General features: G+C 44.2%; 1 long non-coding RNA gene across 1 annotated transcript; it reads left to right on the forward strand.

The window, feature by feature from the left end:
- Positions 1 to 321: 321 nt before the first annotated feature.
- On the forward strand, positions 322 to 14366 carry LOC120515748. The gene is made up of 3 exons (XR_005630699.1): positions 322 to 396; positions 1636 to 1733; positions 13621 to 14366. It is a non-coding gene; the product is annotated as an uncharacterized LOC120515748 (long non-coding RNA).
- The last annotated feature ends 7331 nt before the right edge of the window (positions 14367 to 21697 follow it).

Here is a 21697-nt window from a genome sequence, read left to right on the forward strand (position 1 = left end):
GTGCCCTTTCTGGGGCTCAACGCCGCACGCCATAGAAATTGGATTTATGGGATGTCTGTCAGGCGGCCGGCTGGCGCTCTCAGTGACAACCGGTAAGGTCGCCTCCTGGAGCTTTCTTTGCCTGAAATGAGATTTGGCTTGTAAAATGGTGTTGTGAGCTGATTGAGGAGGAGGAGGAGGAAGAAGAAGTGAAGTGTCGCTGGATGGCATTTTAAGCAGGAGCTCCTGGAGACCCCGAGCCCCCCGCACTTCCATGACGTCTCAGAAGCCTTCATCTGTGCTCATCGGTGATTCGAGGTGCAGACATTCGTCCAACTCGACATTTTCTGAGCCTATCCTTTCCACACTGGCAACAAAGCAGGAATCGACCGTAGAAAGGCCAGGATGGATCACCAGGTAAGCCAATGGGATGTGGGGGAGACAGACTGGCTGTAGAATGGGGGTCTTCAAAGCAGTGAACGGGCAGCACGACCCCAAAACGAGCCACGTGTTGCTAATTTGTTCCCCGTTGTCTTATATGACTGAGAGGCGCTCGGAGTTCCTGAGTGGTCTTTTTCTTTGATTGTCTGGGTTGGCACAGTGGCCTCAACTCCAGCAGACCGGGTTCAAATGCCAGCGGTGGTCTTACACATTGTCCCTGTGGCTGTGGGCTTTATCTCTGATTGGGCATTTCAGTTTGACCGGGTGCTTGCGTGTGTGTGAGGGTCCTGTGATGGACTGGCGCCTGATGGCAGATCATCTGAACAGTTTACTGTACTCTATGTGCCCCGTTGCCATCCTGGAGGAGGCTTCTTGTTCTCCTTTCCTCGGTTTGTCGTTTCTCCTCATCACACGTCTGAAACGCACGCGTGTGACGTTAATCAACAAGAGCAATTTGGCTCTGTGTAGGTGTGTAGAGACCCCCGGAATGCATTGGCACCCCTTCTGGGGAAACTCACACCCTGTGGCCCTGAACCAAATTAAACATAAGAGATTTGACAAACGAGTGGAGACCACCCAGTCCATCAAGCCCGTTTGTTTAGCTGATAGCTAAGCTCTCCCAACTTCTCATCCTGGTTCTTCTCAAAGGTCCTCGAGGTTTCTGCTTCAACTCCTTGTCTCAGTTGTTTGTTTCAGACGCCCACAAGTCTTTGTGTAAAGAAGGGGCTTCCTGGCTTCAGTCCTACATGCACTCCCCGTAATGTCACTGATGCCCCCGAGTGTGTGATTCGCCCTTCAGCTGGTCCTCCTTTATTGATGCCTTTGAGGAGTTTGAAGACCTGGATGAGGTCCCCACAGGTTTGTCACAGCAGGTGTGACACGTCCTCCAGTCCTGGGGTGCCCAGCTCTGATGAAGAGGGTTTGCTAATTGGCACATTCAGCCTGGTTGGCATGAGGCCACCGTGTTTGGCCCTGCTGTTACTGCGCCCACTCGCTGCCCGTGTACTGCTTGTATGCTCTTTGTGGGCTTCACTCTGGGTGCCCATGTGAGGGAGAGTGTGGGCCGTGATGGACTGGCGCTGTGCCGAGGCCCGGGCACCCTGCTGCCAATGACTGTGAAGTCAAGAATGTGTGCATTTGGTGTTTTTTAATTCTTATTTTTTGCCGTGTTTGCAATTGCAAAGTTTGTGGGTTTTTTTTTTTTTTTGGTTTCAGGAGACGTCACAAGAGTCACGTGTGCTGGGGGGCCGTGGAGTGCGGCTGGTTTGGCGCGGCCCACGCGGGAGCTCGAACTTCATTAACTTCGAGATTTGGTAATATTTAATTGTCTTCATTATGTAATTGGATTAACTGATTAGTTTGTTTGTTTGTTAATTACGTTTCTCTCCCGATTCTCTGACTGCTTCGAATTTTGAATCCTCGGAGTGTTCTTTCTGCTGCCTTTTTAAAAGCCACTTGTCACTTGCTGTCCTTTGGGGTCACTTTGTTAAGCGAGATGTCACAGTTTGGTTTTCTGTTCTGGGAGACACACAAATAGTGAAAATTCATGAATTAAACGAGTGTCGTAAAGAGAGCCGCGCGAACCGTATATAGCGCCTTTCCGAAGCATCCTAGCCGTCCCGCTGCCTGCTTGTTTTTGAAAATGGTGGAGAAGTGAAGAGACTGGGGGAGGGGCAGCCGCCTGGCGAGGCCCGCTTTCTTTGTGCCCCTCATCCTTGGCAAGCGGAGCACATAACCATGCATGCCCACCTATTATAAGGTGCACTAAAGGGACCAAGGCATCGCTGATAGAAATAACCAGGGAGAAACGGTCTGCTGAAAATTCAACATGGCTGAACACAACCCACGATAAGACATACGCCTGTGACACAACGCAGCTTTCATCCACATCGGTGGAGGAGAAAACGCCATGCATGCCCGTGGTCTTAGAGAAGGTCGCCCTTTGGCCGCTAACTAAACTTGTCCCCCATCACCCGTAGCACACTCCTGCTGACTGATGGGAGTTGTAGTCCCTGTGTCGGTGCTGTTTTTGAGTTGGCCCCTCTTCTCGATGTGATATGTCGTCTGTATTCCAGGTTGCACTCTTATCAAGGCACAGACAAAATTTTGTGAAATATTCATTTAGCTGTTTTTGCATGAATGGCAAGCAAAGAAATTGACAAATAATCAGCTTGGGATTTTATTTAAATGGATATTCTTTTTTTTTTTTTTTTTGTTCTTTATTTCGCCTTATACAATTTCTCGTATTAGGAATTTGTTAGTTTTCGCATACCCCTTGGGGTCAGAGATTGTACAGCGCCCCTGGAGCAATTGAAGATTAAGGGTCTTGCTCAAGGGCCCAGCTGAGTAGGATCTCTTTTGGCAGTGACGGGGATTCGAACCGGCAACCTTCTGGATACCAGCGCAGATCCTTAGCCTCAGAGCCCTGACTCCGCCCTTATACTTCTCTGTCTGTCACGTATTGGCTGTCACGTTCTCGGTCTATCAGTCTATCGACATATTCAGGTGGAAAGGAAGAGGATGCACATTTCAGACTGAAGTCAGGCGCTTCTTCACGCAGGGTTGTGGGAGTTTGGAAAAAAAAACTAGTGAGGCAAGGAACAGGAGCGGAAACCTCGACAGCCTTTAAGAAGAATCGGGAGGAGACGTTGGGACAAAACGAGCTCTCCTCTCGTCTGTCAAACTTCTTATGTTCTTAAAAATCCTAAAAATGGACCAGTTGAGTTCAGAGGATGGGATGGCCTGGTTTTAAAAACAAATAAATAAGTAAATAAAACGGATGGATGTGTTCTGAGTGCAGCCTGGAATGGGTGGGCTCCTCATCCTAATGCTGACTGAGTCTAAAAGATGTGGTCAATGGAGTCCCATCAAGCCAAAGAGAAATGTAACCTGCGTCGACCACCTGTGAATTCTGCTGAAATGTGGCTGACACCGATTGGAGCTTCACATTTCTAAAGCCATCCAATGGGCCGTGGAGGCGGAGCTTCGGGGGAGGGGGAGCGTGATTTAAAGAATAAAGAGTGCCGGTGCTGTGAGAGAAGAACTTGGAGGTAACTGTAGTTAAATACTTTGGTTTGCAGTGCACATTGAAATATATAAGCATTTGTTTTAGAAACGTCATGAAGAGAACGACTGAAATGACGAAGCAAATAAAAGACAAGAATGTACTTGGAGGAAGACTGATGTCATTCACAAAATGGATCAGGAGATGACTAAGAGATCACCAGATGTCCCGTAAACCACCAGACTGGACAGTTGTGGGAAGACACAGAGATTTCAACAAGAAGAGCAGAATAGAACAGAAGCAGAAACCTCAAGAACCTTTAAGAAAAATCAGGGGGAGACTTTGGGACAGCTTTGTGATGGACTGAATGGTCTCCTCATTTGTCACATTTCTGATGTCCTTGTGCTCGGGGATACGAGAACCCGCTGCCATAGTGTCACCAGAGCTGTTCAGTTAGGATATGCGGACTTGATGTGTTATCAGGCTGAATGTGATCACCAGAGTGTGGACTCACTGCGGCCTCGAGCAGTTCAGGTACAGCAAGTCTTGTTGGCGATGCGAAAGTCCTGACGTATGTCATGGAAACTTCCTCAGTGCTCATCCCAAACAGGATGGATCCATGGAGTCGCATTGCTTGGGTCAGATTCCGATTCTTCCTTCATTGTGGCTTCGTCTGCCCCAGCCTTGTTTGTCCACTTGACAGTGCAGGGGTGGTGCCTCTGTGCCCACCTGACATGGTCTCCAGCTCCAGTCCAGTAAGTGTTGTGTTCCAAGATGACTGTTGGCACAACAGTGAGGTTTGGCTGACGGTGGCCCCTCTGTTTGCCATTTGATTCTCCTTCGGCCCCCTCTGATCCGCAAGCCCTCATCATACACAGGGTCACCTGTCACTTTATTGTGTGAGAAGCCCACGGCGACTGTCATTTGACAGGTGCCCGGCTCCCTTTACTTTGCTCATCCCAGCCCTCAGATTGGCCTTCCTGGGACCCGCTGGAATGTAAACTTGTGTGACGCTCCTGGGGGAATGTACCTAATAAACTGGCAGCTCTCTCAACAAAGACCCCAATTCTTACTTTTCTCAGCCTGTCTGGAGTGCCATAGTGAGCCAGAGGTGGGAGTTTGGATTGCCACAGAGTGGGGTGGGCAGTTGAAAGACACCCGCAAGCATGCAAGAATTAAAGAGTGATGGAGAGAGCGGGCGCCTCCAGCGAGTGAGTAGGCAGCTGCCCCTCTAAATGGGATGTGGCGGCTCTTGTCTCTTCCAGTTGCCTCTTCCCGGAATGCCTGACATGTTTTAATAATCTGCGCTAATATAAGAAATCTCACACCTTTCACGCCCCGGTGCCTCTGATTTTAACGCGCCATTTGGCTTCACTGAAGATCTGCCTGTTGTTGTGCAAGTGAATTAATTCATAATTCCCATTTAAAGGGTCTCCATGTTTTTGGGGTGAAATATTATTTTGAAATTGGGCAGAATAATTTAATGGGACGGTGCTCCCTGACCGTGACGAAATGCACACTTTATTGAAAAAAAGAAAAAAAGAAAAAAGCATAAACAGCAGCAGAGACTTTGAGACGGGAGACGCGGCGGCTTTGACACGTGAAATGAACTGGCCTGGAAAAGTTCATACGGCCAAAAAGCAGCCATTCCTGCTGTCAGACTTCGAAACATTTTATTGGTTCACAACGTAGAAGATATTAGGGATCAACACAATGACGTTGAATGTTGAGGATCCATGCATGAAGGATACATTTTAAGAAGACTCATTCAATAAGAAGGGGTGGCATCCCTAACCCTAAGCCTAACCCTAACCACTGCAAGAATCAGGGCTCAAGTGCTGGTCTGGTCACAGAAATTTGACAAACCAGCGGAGGCCATTCAGTCCATCAGGCCCGTCTGTTTGGCTAATCGCTAAGCTGTCCCAACATCTCATCCTGAATCTTCATTTTGTAAAGCACTTTGAGCTACATTTTTTTTGTATGAAAATGTGCTATATAAATAAATGTTGTTGTTGTTGTTCTGAAAGGTTCTCAGGGTTTCTGCGTCAACTCCATGTCTGTTTGTTCCAAACTCCCACAACTCTTTGCGTAATGAAGAGTTTCCAGGCTTCAGTTTTTAGTGCACTTCCCCTTAATTTCCACCGATGTGCTTGAGTTTGTGAAGGAATTCTCCTCGATCTCCTTTATCAAAGCCTTTGAGGATTTTGAAGACCTGGACGAAGTCCCCACGCAGTCCCCTCTGCTCGAGACTCCACAGGTCTGTCAGAGTAGCGCACATCCTCCAGTCCTGGGACCCCCCTGGTTGCTCTCCTCTGCTCAGCTTCAGATCAACGCCGTCTTAACGCATGGGCATGCTGGGTAGTTGCCCGGGGACACCACACTGATCTACGTATGTTGTGACTTGCTGAGTAATGTTTGCTGTACGGCATGTTTTAAATGTTTTAACACAGTACCAATACAATAAATATATGTTTCATTTTATCGGCCATTTACAGTTTTATTCCTGTGAGTGGTTGTGTAGGTAGGGGGCTCAGTGCACTGCTTTGCCTGGGGGCCTATAACGCTGTCAAGATGGCCCTGCTTCAGAGCTGTGATGAAATGGGTTTGCTGATGGGCAGATTCAGTCTGGGTGGTATAGGACCACCGTGTTTATTGCTGCTGCTGCACCTTTCCAGGGTTTGAAGCCCACGCCCGGTCGGTGCCCCTGTGATCTTCACACGTCGCCGTGGGTTTCATCTGGGTGCCCGTCCTCAGAGTCGTGCGAGCGTGTGAGGCTGAATGTGGGCCATGACGGACTGGTGCCCTGCTGACTAAGCAGGTTTATTTCTTGGCGTCTTTCACATTACGACAAGATGGCGTACAATCACAACTCGGAGCATGAGCATCACTGATAATTCACCAATCAGAACACAGCATTCATCAAAGCCCACCCCCCTCAAGTTTGACAGGTGAAAGTGACCTTTTTTTCTTCATTTCAAAGAATATGTGATGTTACATGTGGTGTTAGAATTAAGAATTAAATAAGTATATAAAGAATTAAGCAATACAAAATGACATATGGTCCTGTATCACTTTGGTTTTTATTGTTAACGTTCAGAATGTATTTATTTATTTAATTTCTTCTAAAGTATGTCCATCTTAACAAAAGGATAAGTGTCTGCCTCTGTCCATCACATTCCTGCTCCTCTATCATTCCAACAGATGGTACGTCTCAAACATTAACAACGATTTTACAAATGCCATGCCAAGTGGCATTTAACAGAGGCATCTACCTTGCATGGTGCACTGCAAATGTTAACACCGAGATCAACATTGATTACTAAGATTTCAGCTCATCTTAGATGGTAGCACTGCCAGTCTATATGTATAAAATGACAAAACGTCTGGCTTTTAGTATCTGGGCACAGGGCACAATTTCATCAGATGTCCACTAGAGGGCTGAAATGTCTGGTGAACAAAGCCAACGAGACGCACAAAGAAAGAGGGACAGAATGGCTGGCATATCCGGGGAACTGAAGACCCTAAATGCACAACGTGATCGAAAGGGACGCACTTGCCATTGTCCCTGTTCGACTAAACGGGCATTTCGCTTTGCTAGTTCGTCCGTATGTAATGACTCGTTAAGCTTACGTAAATGAACGCTACACTTGAAAATAGTAGTTTGACGCCAGCTTACAATTTTGCACCACCACAATGCAAACACAAACACTGCTAATAACACATTTGATTCTTAGCATCCCCACATTCACCAAACCTCACTGCCTGTGACTTCTTTGTCCCCTTAATTAAAACTGAGACTAGAGCTGAAGATTTGCTACCATGGAAGAAATCCAGGAAAAAAAAACCAAAACAAACGCCAGAGACTGAAAATAAACACAAGTAGAGGAAATGTCTCCAGAAATGGGAGACGCATTGGCATCAGGGCATGGCATTTAAGGGGCGTCTTTAGAAGGTGACTGTAAGTTTTAAAATAAAGGGGGTTGTTTTTTTAAATAACTCTGGGAATTTTTTAGGCTATCCCCCTCATACATCTATTTAGCGTTTTGAGAATAATGTACGAGATGAGATTCAAAAATAACCGGACTGGGCTTGGCGCTCTCCTAGAAAACAGTCTGGCGGCCGGCTGGCCGTGACTCCTAGAGCCATATCCCCTCCCACACGCCCCCTCAAAGGGATAGGGATATCCTGCGAGTAGCCCAGTCAGTATTTGCACAACAATCGCTACACAAGTGATCACGATAATGTCGGGTGAAAAAATAAAACAGAGAATCAACATCAAATTTCTCGTGAATTTTCTCTTTTTCCGTAAAGCAGTTTTTGACTGACAAAAACATTCCTGTCATCGATCATCCTCCCTATTCGCCCGATTTAGCTCCCTGCGATTTTTTAATTGTTCCCGAAAATCAAACGTGACCTGAAGGGAACACATTTTTCTTCAATGGATGAAGTGAAGACACAAATGGCAAGCCTGTTGAAGAGCCTCAAGCAAGAAGACTTCCAGCACTGTTTCAATCAATCGAAGATACGTCTGGAGCGGTGTAGAGATCGGGAAGGTGGCAATGTTTAGAATGCTGGAATTCATCAATCCAATTATTTTTGTGTCTCACCTCGTATGTATCTTGCTACAAGACACTTTGAGAAAGCAACATGTTTCTGGCATGATGTTGTGATGCCATCTTTTTTGTATGTGGGCTGCCATTCTGTGAGCTCCTTTTCTGAGGAGGAGGCAACATTTGATGATGTCAAAAGGCTGGCAACTGGCAGTCGTGCCCTCATCCGAGTTTGTGGATAATCCCTGTGCTAGTGTGCGATTCTTAACGTCCTGGCTGTAGAACTCTGCTCTTGTTTTGGGTACATGATTGACATTTGATGACTGATCTGTCTGACATTTGGTTCTGTTCCCTGACTACGTTTTATCTCCTGACCCTTTAACGTCTCATTCTGAGTCAGTGTGGCAAGAACGCACAATACGAGACACGTCGGCAGGAGGGGCAGTTGACCACCGGCCAGCCTTGTAGTCTGCTGGGTTTAATCCTCCTGCTGGTTGGGGATGAAGGAGTCGTATTCCATCCCACCCATTACCCCCAATGTTCCCTTTCTTGACTTCTTCACACCATCCTATTGTTTTAAGATTTCATTGACCACAGTCTCGCAGGGCCAGACGTGATTCTTGACCGGGGGGCACACGTCTGAGACAACTCATTCAAAATTTGTAGCGAATGGCAGCAAAATCCAGCCACCCACCCACAGGGTTTCTTTCTGAAAAACCCGACTCTCATTCCTCCAGTCTGTGCACTTTAAATGGCGGGTGTGCAGCCAACACGCAAACAAAGAAAACCAAAAAAGAAACTGAACAAAAGACTGAAAGAAAGTAAAAGGCTACACGGGCTGCTATTAGTTAAGGGGTACAAATTACATGAAGCTTAAATGTCAATTTTTGTATCTCTCCGTCACTCCACGGTACAACAGCAGCAGGAAGTCTTTGGAGAGGTGTTGTGGTCTCCAGACCGCTGGCACAGGTGTGGCACGTTTAACGTTCGTGCGCACACTTCAGTCATTTCTGTGGACCGTGCAGCCTCAGCCGTGCTCTGTGGTAATGCTAAGATGTCGTTAACCATTTCCCGTGTAGCAAATCCGCTTCTCCTGTGGTATCAACAGCAAAAGACCTCACTTAATGGCAGCTCTTCTTTTTACTCTGTGTGACTGCACACCATTTAACACACACACAGATAATATGCAAACCCATCTGAAATTCTTTGTGCCTCACATTGGCTCCAACTACACCGTCGTAATTGTGATCGACTTTGAGCGCACACAGCTGAGGCAGCGCATCAGTCATTTTTAACACAAGTCCAGTGAGGAGCCCGAATGCTGGTTTTGTATTCCTTGTTGACAGGCGATGTGTGTTTTTAAACACGTGTGTGACGCGTTATCTGCACACACGACGCACGTTTATTCACTTCGCAGGGGCCTTTTCAGCCATGAAAGGTTAATCCATCATTGGTCGGACGACGCTGAGCAGAGCACGGGCGGAAGAAATTAAAATTGGAAATATATTATGGAAAGAAATCTTGTCTTCACTAAAACCTCTTTGAGGCAGGAACCAGGCAGGAGGAAGCTCATCCATTGTGTTTATTTAGTCTTACAGCATTCATCACAGTTGTCTGTCACTGAATGATCAAAATAATAAGGGCTGTTTTATAAACAACGGAATTTACATAACAGTGCTGATGTATGTATACGTTTACATGGCGACTTACACCCAAATAACTCTCTCAGGTGGGCATTTTCCACATTCGACTTATACGACCAACTTTATAAAAGGCCAGAAATTATACGGTAAAATCAAGTTCCGACTTATCCACGAGTATATACGGTAAAAGTCTATTCTGCTCCATTCTTGTTCTTCGCATATCTCTTGAGGTTCTGCTGTTGAAATCTCTGTGTCTTCCCACAACTGTTCATTCTGGTGGTTTACAGGACATCTGCAGATCTCTTAATCATCTCCTGGTCCATTTTGTAAATGACATCAGCCTTCCTTCCTCCAAGTACATTCTTGTCTTTTATTTGCTTCGTCATTTCAGTCGTTCTCTTCATGACGCTTCTAAAACAAATGCTTATATATTTCAATGTGCACTGCAAACCAAAGTACTTAACTAGTTACCTCCAAATTCTCCTCTCACAGCACCGGCGCTATTTATTCTTTAAATCACCACCCCCTTCTGAAGCTCCGCCTCCATGGCCCATTGGATGGCTTTAGAAATGTGAGGCGCAGCGAGCCATCCAATCTGTGTCAGCCACATTTCAGCAGAATTCACCGGTGGTCGACGCAGGTTACATTTCTCTTTGGCTTGACGGGACTCCATTGACCACATCTTTTGGATTCAGTCAGCATTAGGATGAGGTGCCCACCCATTCCAGCATGCACTCAGAACACATCCATCCATTTTATTTACTTATTTATTTTTTTAAACCAGAGCATCCCAACTGGCCCATTTTTAGGATTTTTAGGAACATAAGAAGTTTGACAGACGAGAGGAGACTATTCAGTCCATTAAGCTCGTTTTATTCCAAAATCTCATCCTGATTCTTCTTAAAGGTTGTCGAGGTTTCTGCTTCAACTCCATGTCTTGCTAGTTTGTTTCAGAGTCCCACAACTCTTTGTGTAAAGTGGAGCTTCCTGGCTTCGGTCCTTAGCGTTTGAAGAAGCCCATCAGACACAGGGGGAACACACAAAACGGCACACAGAGTGAACGGTAAAGATAAAAACGAGAGGGTTACCTCCATGTAATCGTCTTCTACTCGCTGTCATCTCCTCCTTCTGTTTTTCGGACTTGAGGCACACGCAACCCTCATCATTTCATCTGCTACCGAGAGACTTCATGAAACACAAGCTGCGCTGTGTAAACTGTGAAGCCTTTGCCGCTGTAGCTGTCATGTCTCGTCACTCTGAACGGCTTCAGAAATTGTCAGCAGGTTTTCTCTCTTTTTTTTTTTTTTATTTATTTTTTGCCCTAAAAACAAACAGAAACTTGACTCTCAGAAGACCGTAGCACTTCAAGAAGCTGTGTTGTGGGATCAGGACCACCGGGTCTCAGACTTGGGGGTTGTGGAGGGAGCGCTCTGGTGTGGCCGTGGCTAATTAAGAGGCGTCCTTTGCAAATCGTTTTTATGATGTGGTGATGGCTCACGAATTGGGACATAATGCTATCGAAAATAATTTCGAGGTTTTCATCCTGCCTGATGGACAGGATGGAATAAAAGAGCGCAGCCTCTCAAGTGGCTTCATCTCACTTTGTCGCCGGCTGTTACTGCTTTCCTGACAGACATCCTCGGTTAATTTAACGTCAGGCCTCAGCTTGGCATCTCATAAGGAAAGCCGGAATGATCCGAGTTTTAAAAAAAAAAAAGAAAAGAGAGAGAGAGAGAAAGCTGTCTGATGTAAAAGGTCTGACACTGACTCCTTCACCATGACGATTACCCAGAATCCCTTCAGCCCTTCCTCCAGAAGCAATTACAATTTCACAGGTTGGAATTAAAATCCCCTGTGGTATGTGATGGAGTAACACAGACTGTCAAAGTGATTTCAAGCTGTTTATCTCCCACTGTGCTAAGAATGAAAACAGATCCTCTCACCAAATGTAAAGGAGCCTTCTTTGTATGAATTTACAGATCCGCTGAATATTAATGAAAAGGGGCTAACATGGGACGCGTGACACTGTTAACATGCAGCGGGGGCTGGCCAGGGGGGGCACCTGAATTGGTGTGTGTGGGGTTTTTTTTTTTGGCAGGCCCTACCGGGAATGTCACTGAGGAAGACAACGGCTGCTGAGTGGCGACTCCAAAGGTAAAGACCACCTGAGTCCGGGGCCCTCCGTGGCACTGGGGTGTGCGCCATTGCTTGTTTGAGCTTTCATTTAGTGATTCTGTCCTGTGCCAGTCATTTCTTCACTAAAGGATTTTGTCGGCTCATTTAATCATTGATTGATCATTCATTCATTCATTCATTCAGTAGTTTGTTAGTCATTTGATTTGTTTAGTAATTCATTCATTCAGTGATCCATGAGCTAATCTGTTCATGTGTTTGTTCGTTGAATCATAAATTTGTTTGTTGGCACATTTTGTATATTTATCTTTCTGGTTCATTTGTTCCAATGATTTCAGAGACAATACTTTTGTTAATTCATTTTTTGAGCATTCATTCATTTCTTCAGGTGTTCATTATGTTCTTCATTGAATCGTTAGTTTATTTCACCCAGTGAAGGATAAGTAAAAATAAACTTTCCGCTTACTTTAGCGTTTAGTTGCACTCCCTACATATTCAGGGTGACGTCCCACAGCCGCCGGCGCCTCTCATCAGTTCATTTGGTCGTCAACTCGGCGACGCTCTTCTTCATTTACTCTGCGATTCGTTTCTTAACGTGTATCCCTGACTGATTTCAGTTCTTGAGAAGCAACTTCATTTGTTTGCTCGTTCGTTACTACAGCGATGTGTTCATGTATTCACTTATCTTTTCACTTACTGGTTTTTTTCCCCCCATTAATTCATGAATGAGTTGGCTCATCAGTACATTCGGTTGAATTCTTTGTTAATCGATTCATTCGTGAATTACTTGTGTGGTTTCTTAACTAAGGTGTTCGTGTTTTCATGAGTCCATTCGTTGACTCTGTTGGTTTGCTTAAAAATTCTCTTTTTAGATTATGAACAGATTTGGTAATTGATTCTTAGATTCGGCGATTTGTTTGTTTGTTCCAATTAATTATTTTAGTGATGCGATTTCAGTGATTCCTTATCCAACATGTTTGTAAGCCTTTTACTGACTCCGACTCATTCTTGTATTTGTTCATCGATTTCTGATTCAGAAATAAATTCGATGCACAATTCATTTGCTGAATGTTTTTGTTAATTGATTCTTAGCTTAATTGAGTTGTTTGTTCCAATTAAATATTTCTGTGCGCAACACATTCGTTCGTTCGTTCGTTTGGTAATTCCATGATTCATTTCCTAATTTCTTCATTCGTTTATTTGACAGGCTCTTTCATTTGTTCACCGAGTTAGGAACGCATTCGCTCGTCACATAACGAATTCATGAATCAATCAAATAAACCAAATAAACTGCCATGTTCATATATTCATTGCTTTGCTCATCATTTCATTTCTTGGATTATTTAAAGGCTTTTTTTATTGATTGATTCTTAGATTCATTGATTTGTTTTTGTTCCAAGTATTTATTCATTTCCAATTGAATGTATTCATTTGTTTGTTTAATTACCTAATTTGTCCATATTTATTGGTTTTTCATTGACTGTTTTATTTGTTCATTGATTTGTGATTTAACTTCTTGTACACTCCATTTTTTTGGATTAGCATGTTCTGAATTGATTTTTTAATTTATTGATTCTTTTTTGCATTATCATTAACAGATCAGTTCATTTTTTATGTATTTGTCCATTCGTTTATGTATTTTTCTGTGTGTTAATTAATTCATTCATTCATTAATGAATTGTTACTTCATTAGTTAACTGATTCTTTGATTCATTAATTTAATTTGTCAGAACAAATTAAATAATTCTTAATAAATGTGTTCATTTATTTGTTTATTGCTTCATTATTGATTTTGTCATGCAATTCTTTTTTCTTTCATTCCATTGTTCTTCCATGCATGAATTTTCTGAGCCCATGTTTTCTATTACAGGGTCTCGGAGAACCAGAGCCTACCCCAGAAACATTAACAGCAAACCCGTATAATTGAGGCGGGCAGCCGTACCCACACCACATCAAATATGGTGGTTGATGCCAAGGGTTGTACTGTAGAACTGGGATGTGGTCTGGTGGTCCTCCGCCACCCTCCATGTTTGCGGTGTACAATAAGAAGCCAGGAGGCCTAAACTTGGACACCGAGTTGCTTAGCCGGTTCACTAATGGCAGGAGGTGGGCTTTCTCAGTATGGCTGGGCACAACTCCACCCGTTTGCTGGTAGGTCAGCGCTGGCATCTTCTTCATCATCCTGAGAGTTTATTTCATTGCATTATTCTTCTTATTCACAAATTCCAGGATGGCACACGGCCCACGTCACTGCTTACCGGCCCAGCAGAGCCCCCATTGTGAACCTGTAATCGAATGTTACAGGAGATGTTGGCTGCGTTTTGAGGCATTTTGAAGTATTTTTGCATTTATTTCTTATGATTATTCACCTTTGCTAGTATTGTTGCACAGTGTGCTCTCCAATGTACATTATAATCTGTCTGTGGGGCTCCAAGAGGCAGGACCACCGCCCTCTGTTCGCATATTCCAGGCGTCCCTCACAAATTCAGTGATTTTCTTTTAAAGCACTCATTTCCGTATTTTTTTCTTCTGGATTTTTGCCTTCAGTCTTTGCATCCTGGTTTTTTGGTTACAGATTCGAATTCACTGCTGTGGGTTGCCATTTTAGGCAGACAATTGCACCTCTTCTTCACCATTTTGTTGTTGATTGGTTAATTAAAAGTAAACATCAGCATTTATAAAGATTCTTTGTTCGACTTGTCTCTTAAACCAGAGGTTTAAATGGTTTCCCTTCCCTTGAGTGTCTTTTTTCAATATTCTGGGACTTTCATATTATTTTGAACTTTAAAAACCTGCCTCCATTTTTGGGCCTGTGTAGGCCAAAGCCTGCCTGTGGGGTCAGGGGTGAGGCAGATCTCCAGTGATGTTTCAGATAAAGATTCTAAAAATACGTATATTTTGTTGCAATGTTTAGTATTTTATTTTAGAGCATATTTGTTAACTTATACATTTGCTGTTGTTCTACTCAGTTCCTCAAGAACCTCCAGGGACCCGATTTCAATTCCTAACCTTTCATAAGGTCTTCTCAAACGTCCCAAAGAGATTCATCTGTGATTAAATGGCAGCTGTAAATCGCCCTGTGGGACTGAAGAGTGACGACTACCTGGGAATGGCTGCCACGTCATCAATCATTAATTCCCACCTCACGCCTGATTCTCCTCCCCGCCACACAATAGCCGACTCAGGAATGAATGTGTCATTAAAACAGCTCTGTAAGCGGGGCTGCTAACTCTGCTGTGGTTTGGTGGCAAACCTTTCACGTTGAAATAGCAGCCAGTTGGCCAGGCTACACATAAAGAATCAAAGACGCGACCTGTAAAGGACTCGTAGCTGACCCAGCGCTGTTTGCCGCCTTGTGTTATGGACACGCTGAAGTGTCTGAGTGTTGTGAGTGCTGAAATATAATGAGTGATAAACCAAAACCAAAACACATTCTGCCACAGGCAAACGGGCAAAGCTGTGCAATCAAACTAAAATGGTACCCTGGAACCAAAGGGACCAGAGGTTACTGGAATATCAAACTCAGAACTGCGATAACAAACCCACCGCTAGGGAAACACCAAGTGCTGCTGAGAGACGTTACACAGAAGCGGATGAAGGGAAAGGATGGCACAGTCCTATTTATCCACTAATGTAATGGCCCCAGCTGTGGGGTCACATGATTAGTTAACAAAGAATAACTTTCTCGATGCGTACTCTATTCAACCGTGAACAATGGAAACCGAGGATTCAAGACCCAAAATAAACCGATTTCATAGAACTGAAACAGACAAGATGAAGGGTGGTGGTATCGCCACTCTAAGCTCCATCTAATGTTGAAAGAAATGGAAGGAAAAACAAACCAACGAGGACACTGTTGAACCCCAATCAATCGCTGCCCAGTCGCTTCTGCAGTGGAGCTCCGTCTCCCTCAGGTTTGTAACTTAATGTCGACTTCTGATTCCGCACATTCGGTAGCAGAGGAGGCGTAAGGAGTGGAATCCATTTAGCCTCGAGCAGAGGGGACTGAGTGGAGACCTCATCCAGGTCTTCAAAATCCTCAATGGCATCGATAAGATGCTGTAGATCCTGCAGAATTCCTCTAACTTAAGGCTAAATCACGTAATCAAAGCCACCCATGGAAATTAAGGTGAAGTGCATTTATGACTTGAAGTACTAATTTACGAAAGACTTGTGGGACTCTGGACTGAGACAGGCAGTTGACACAGAACCCTAGAAGGCCTTTATGAAGAATCTGGAGGACGTATTGGGCCATCTCAGCAATTTACTAAACAAAATGGGCTTGATGGATTGGAGGTCTCCTCTTGCATGTCAAATTTCTTATGTTGTAACCTTTGAGCCTTCGATAACAGAGGTTTTCTCGGCAATTGGCTTTGGTTTTATATTTGAGGAGTTTACAACGGTGCCACCTCACACTTCAGAGTCACTGTGATTATCTCAGAGGTGCCCTAAAAGTGCCCCCTTAGTATGCGTGTCTGATGCCAAGTTCACACGTATATCATAGTAACTTCCTGTATAAAAATGGGTTGAGAATGTCAGGTGTTGAATAAAGAAATGACAAATAAAGGATTTGCCTGACTGGTACGTTAAACGATTGACCAATCAGACAAAGAGAAAAGGCTCATGTCCCCTGCCACTTCACTGCTGTGTTTGTGACCTGCTCAGGTGTGCCACTGAGCACAGAGGAGCCACAGCTCTTGATGAGATGTCTGCTTCGGCTGACTTGCCTTGATAGCTCCGGAGTCGAGAGTGCCATTAAAGAGGTGGCCGGGGACCTTATCAAAAACAGTGACATTTTCTTCAGTTCACTGAGAAGGCCGAGACAAGAAAGAGCCATTAGCGGCCCTAAATGCTCATCTCACAGGTCCCTGGACCTCCCAATTTTCACACTCGACTGGGAAGCACAAGAACAGGAGCTCTCACCTTGGCAAGCCAGCAACAAATAAAGAGGCACATCCTGTAAAAATCCGAGCCACACTGCTGGGGCCTGCTGCCTTTAAAGGGCAACGGCGCCCGCAGCATGTCAGACAAAGCTGGCATGAAAAGAGACGTCTGAAAGCATAAAGATGTCTGGTGATGGGCATTGTGTGTGTGGGAGTGAAGAACATTTAAACTGCGGCTGGGATTTCTTACTAGTCTGAGAAATCCTGTTCAGAGCACCCAGACTGCTGTTGATGGCTCAAAAGGTGCTGGGTGAGAGAAACCCCACCATTACTGCGGCCACGCTGTTGGTCTTATGCAGGGTCTTTAAAATTATTTACCCACCACTTGGAAGTTTTCACATTTTATTGGTAGATGACATTAAATCACAGAGTATTTAATTCAGCAGTTTTGATACTGATAAACAGAAAATGACTCTTTAGTGTCAAAGTGAAATTAATTAGAAATATAAAACACCAAACAATTCATTGTTTAAGTGTTCACCCCCTTCAAGTCTTGTATTCGGTAAATGCACCTTTGGCAGCCATGACAGTTTTGAGTCTGTGTGCTCAGGTCTCCATAGCTCAGCTTCGTACTCTGCACTCTCCTCCATTCTTCTTAGCACAGCTGCTGAAGGTCGGTCAGGTTCCATGGAGATGTCAGAGAACGGCCTTTGTCAAGTCCTGCCACAAAGCCTCTGCCTCGGCCTCTCCTGCACATTCACATTGCTGTTTTGAAGCCACTCCTGTGTAGCTTTGGCGTTATACTTGGTGTTGGAAACAAAGCTTCTCCCGAGGTGCAGGTTTCTTGCAGACTCCATCAGATTTTTCTGCAGGACTGCCTTGCATTTTGTTGCATTCATTTTACCCTCAGAGGCCTTCGAGGGTCCAGTTAGGAGAATGTGACCACCATCAGGCTTGATGAAGATGGTAAGCTTTTGATAACGTGCAGTGTTCAAACATAACGTTTAGTCTTCTCAGCCACAAAGCTCATTTTTGGTGACATCAGACCATAGACCCTCGGAGCCCCCATGTAAACTCCAGCTGATGTGTCTTGTGCACATTCCTGTTGCCACTCCTCCATGAAGCTGTGACTGGCAAATCCAACAGTTCTCAGCACAGGCGCTGTAGTTTGTGACTCCTTCCGAGTTCTTGTAGGTTTCTTGGTGGCCTCCCTCTCTCCCTCGTCATCATCTTCCTGCCGATATCACTCCATTTTTCTGGATGTCCTTCTCTAGCAGATTTACAGTGGCGTCCTACTCTTTCTGCTCCTTAATATTTGGTTTTATTGGATATTTTCTTATCTTCATCCCCTGACTTGTGCTTTTCAAGCTTCTTTTCACCGAGTTGCTCAGCGTGTTCTTTGGTCTTCTTTGTGTAGGTCAGGCTGCCATACCATTACACCACACGCTTGGGCCTTCCACAATCAGGTGCATCTAAACTCTGATCAACCGAAACCCCAGAGCGGTGATCTCCCTTGAACGACTTCTAAAACCAACTGGCTGCTTGAGTCATGATTTACGGGCAACTAATTACGTGATCAATCGGTTTGCACTAATTCTGACTGGATCCATCATTTCAAACACTCGATTAAAGTGAACATGTCAGGGTGGCTAATATTCATTTCATGGACATTCTTCCTCCTGCATGTGTCTTGCCTTGTGGCATCGTAATTTTGCTGCAGACAGCATCTCCATGAAATGAAACCTCCGAGTCTTCACTACTCATTTAAACCTGATTATGTTTGTATAGAATTTTATAAAACGCTATATGAGAAATTAAACTTAATTTGTGAAATGGATAACTAGGAATGTAAATATTAATGTTGAACTTGAGTGATGTTAAAAATTCAGTCAATCAATCCATCCATTCATATTTCAATAACGCTGACAAACGTTACAGTAGGCACTATGAAGCCCAGAAGGTAACCTTCTCCTGGGACCACCAAACCCAGTTTGATACCTCGGACTGGCAGATCGTGAAGTAAGATTCATTGTAATGACTGGCATGTGTTGGCGCCGTCACTGTCGGGTTCTACATTCTCTATCATTGCAGAAGGTTAAAAACTGAACAGGAATTTGGGTGCCACCTGACAAGGAGCACCTGACTCGGAGACAGGGGAGAGGCCCACCATACCAAAAAAAAAAAAAAAGGGGTGAAGACGGGGCCGGATTAAGATGAAATTGGGCCTGATGCTGCAGTGCAAAAAAGGCCTATTTTTTCTCGGCATTGGTGCATTCGACACTCACCGTACATGCGCACTCAGACCGACCGAGGAGCCTTAATTGCTTACGACGCCATCAGCCAGCCTTTATTGAACATGAATAATAATAACGACGTAGTATCGTAACAACTCGAGATTATCATCAAACTATGTAACTTCAACATTCAATAGCAATTGTCTGAAAAGTGCACAAAATTTCACAATTCTCTTACGAAACAGAGTAAGAAAAAAATCAATTTGCAGAGACATTGGGTCAAAGTTCAGGCTCTTGAGGGTAAAAATTTGTCCACGATTTAAATTTCATAATAGACCAGAATGCTGTCGTGGATTTTAAAAATTCTAAACATCCATGCCGGGCCTGCAGGCCAGCTTTTAGTTTTACCTTTACAGATAGCCATTTAAATAGCCATCGATTTTTACTGTACAACTAACTTTCAAGGTGAAAAACTTACTACGTGGCACTTACCGAACAATAATAAAGTGGCAAGAATCCCCAAGATATTGCAAAAAACGCAGCTGAATTACTAAGTGAACTGTTTAACGTAAAATTGATAGCATTAACTTGCAATCTTCGGTTAACAATAAACACAATGACGTTAGTTACGTCACATCGCAAAGAACAATAGTAACTGTATAATAAGGAATGCTGTGTCTAGGCGTCCGAAAGTCGTACTCCAAATTTCATTCTAAAAATTATTTTGAAGTTAATATAGTAAAGGAAAACTGTTCAACTTCCGGAAAATTCTCGTCTGTTTTCAGGAAAACTGTTCAACTTCCGGAAAATTCTCGTCTGTTTTCATCTGGGCCTATTTCAGGAATGGGCCTAATGCTGCAGCATCAATAGCATCCACCTTAATCCGGCCCTGGGTGAAGATACAGTGGCAAGTAAAAAAAGTCAAGGAACAGCAGCGGAGGAAGACAGCGAAACTGCAGGGGAAACGATGGTTGCTACAGGAGGAGTCAGGGATCGTTTTTTCGCATCGTGTTCACAAGGGAGAGGGCCTGACAGGCCCGTGTGAGGGAATTTCCCCGTATTGAGGTATGGCTGACTCGGCAGGGCATTTCTATGGATGGACATGCAAGGAACTTTTTCTGTTGAGTTAATCCTTTATGATGATTGTTGTTTTTCAGATGTTTGTGTTACCTGCTTCTCCAGCCCAGCGTCATGCAACCGTCGTGTTGCAAGTAAGAATGTCACTGTCTTATTTATTTATTTATTGGCCACATAGGTATTGTTGTTTTTAGTGTTTGCACCCAGTCGCGTCTCGTCACAGCACCCCGTTTAAACTAATATGTTAATATGTTAAATGTCGTCCCCGTAATGAGAAACGGGGAAGGATGTTGCTGGGAGGCAGCAACCACTGGACACGTCAGTACCGGAGTGTTGCCAGTTACATCCGGCTCATCATTATTTAAACAATCAGGAGAGACAGAAGGGGGAAGAAGGAGAGAGACGGAGATTTCAAGTACCGACAATGGATCACCATTTTTCTGCCATTATTTACATCGCGCCTTGTTCCAGTTTGCCTCTCATTCTGCCGGAAATTCTCAACAGCACCACCATCGGCAGAAACGCCGGGGTTGGACCTTATTATCCACCATTCGCCGAGGAAGCATGGTGAGGTTGTTCCGATTTATTCGGGAGATTCAAACACATCCATTTTTGATAAGTCATTCGTATTCTGGACAGTTATATACCCGGACTCATTTTCACGTTTATTAACATTTCAGTAATCATCTATTGGCATTGTTTGTATTTTGTGTTTGTTAAATGTTTGCAGAGGCGAGGGAGGTTGTCATTGTATATGTGGTGTTTTCACTTTGCTGGTGGAGGGATATATACATATTAAGATATATTGTACGTCGTGGATTTGTATTATTGTATCTGTCATTGTGTAGTATTTAATATATTCCTACACTTATTTTACATATCTGCTTTTGTTTGCTAGTCTTTGAACCGTCGATTGGGGAGGAGGGAACATATTATTTGTCAGAGGTATGGCTTGGTATAGGTAGGTTTTCTCAGTATTTTCATCCAGGCCACAGGTCCTGGTAGTGTGGCTGCCGGCTGGGTAAGGAGTCGACCGTTACAACGTGACAACACCACAACATCTACTGGCGCCAACCTCGATACCAGTGGGCTCAAGATGGCCACCACTACTGGATGGTGCCGCAGTCTTCCTGTCATTTAAACACTTACGGTCTCATTTGTTGATGGGGCCTTGAAGATGTAACCTCATTTTGCTTGTGGGATAAAGAGCCCCGTGAAGTTTAGGTGTTCACTTCATCACAGATCTCATCCTTAAAAAGGAAAATAAAAATCAGAAAAAACAGACAGTTGTGACCTCCTCCATCACCATTTGGTTTCCTTCTGCTTCCTCTCTTTATGAGACTCGGTGGCAGCAGGTAGCTGAGAAAATCATTGGCTTCTCGTTTCCCAACATTAAAAGATCTGATCATCGGCAGAACAGACCGCAACTGACTCCGTCCATCCCAGCAGCCATCTGTTCATTAGCTTGGCATCACAGAGGAGGTGCAGGTCTGTCGTGACCCGAACTACACGCCTTCCTTCCTTCCTCAAATTATTCAGATCCTAACTCAACTTACATTGGGTTACACTTAACTGCTTATACAAGTCATAACTGGTAACTGTGCTGTTTGTCTATTCGTAAGTTCGGTACTTGTGTACTAAATGGACGGCAGTGCGAAAGCCGTAGTGACGAGATGAGCTCCACAAAACTGAAACGTAATAATAAGTTCCAATTGAACATATGAATTTTCTATAATATTCAAATATTGTAATT

This window comes from Polypterus senegalus, chromosome 15 (genome assembly GCF_016835505.1).
Source record: "Polypterus senegalus isolate Bchr_013 chromosome 15, ASM1683550v1, whole genome shotgun sequence".
In the NCBI taxonomy this organism is placed as follows: Eukaryota; Metazoa; Chordata; class Cladistia; order Polypteriformes; family Polypteridae; genus Polypterus; species Polypterus senegalus.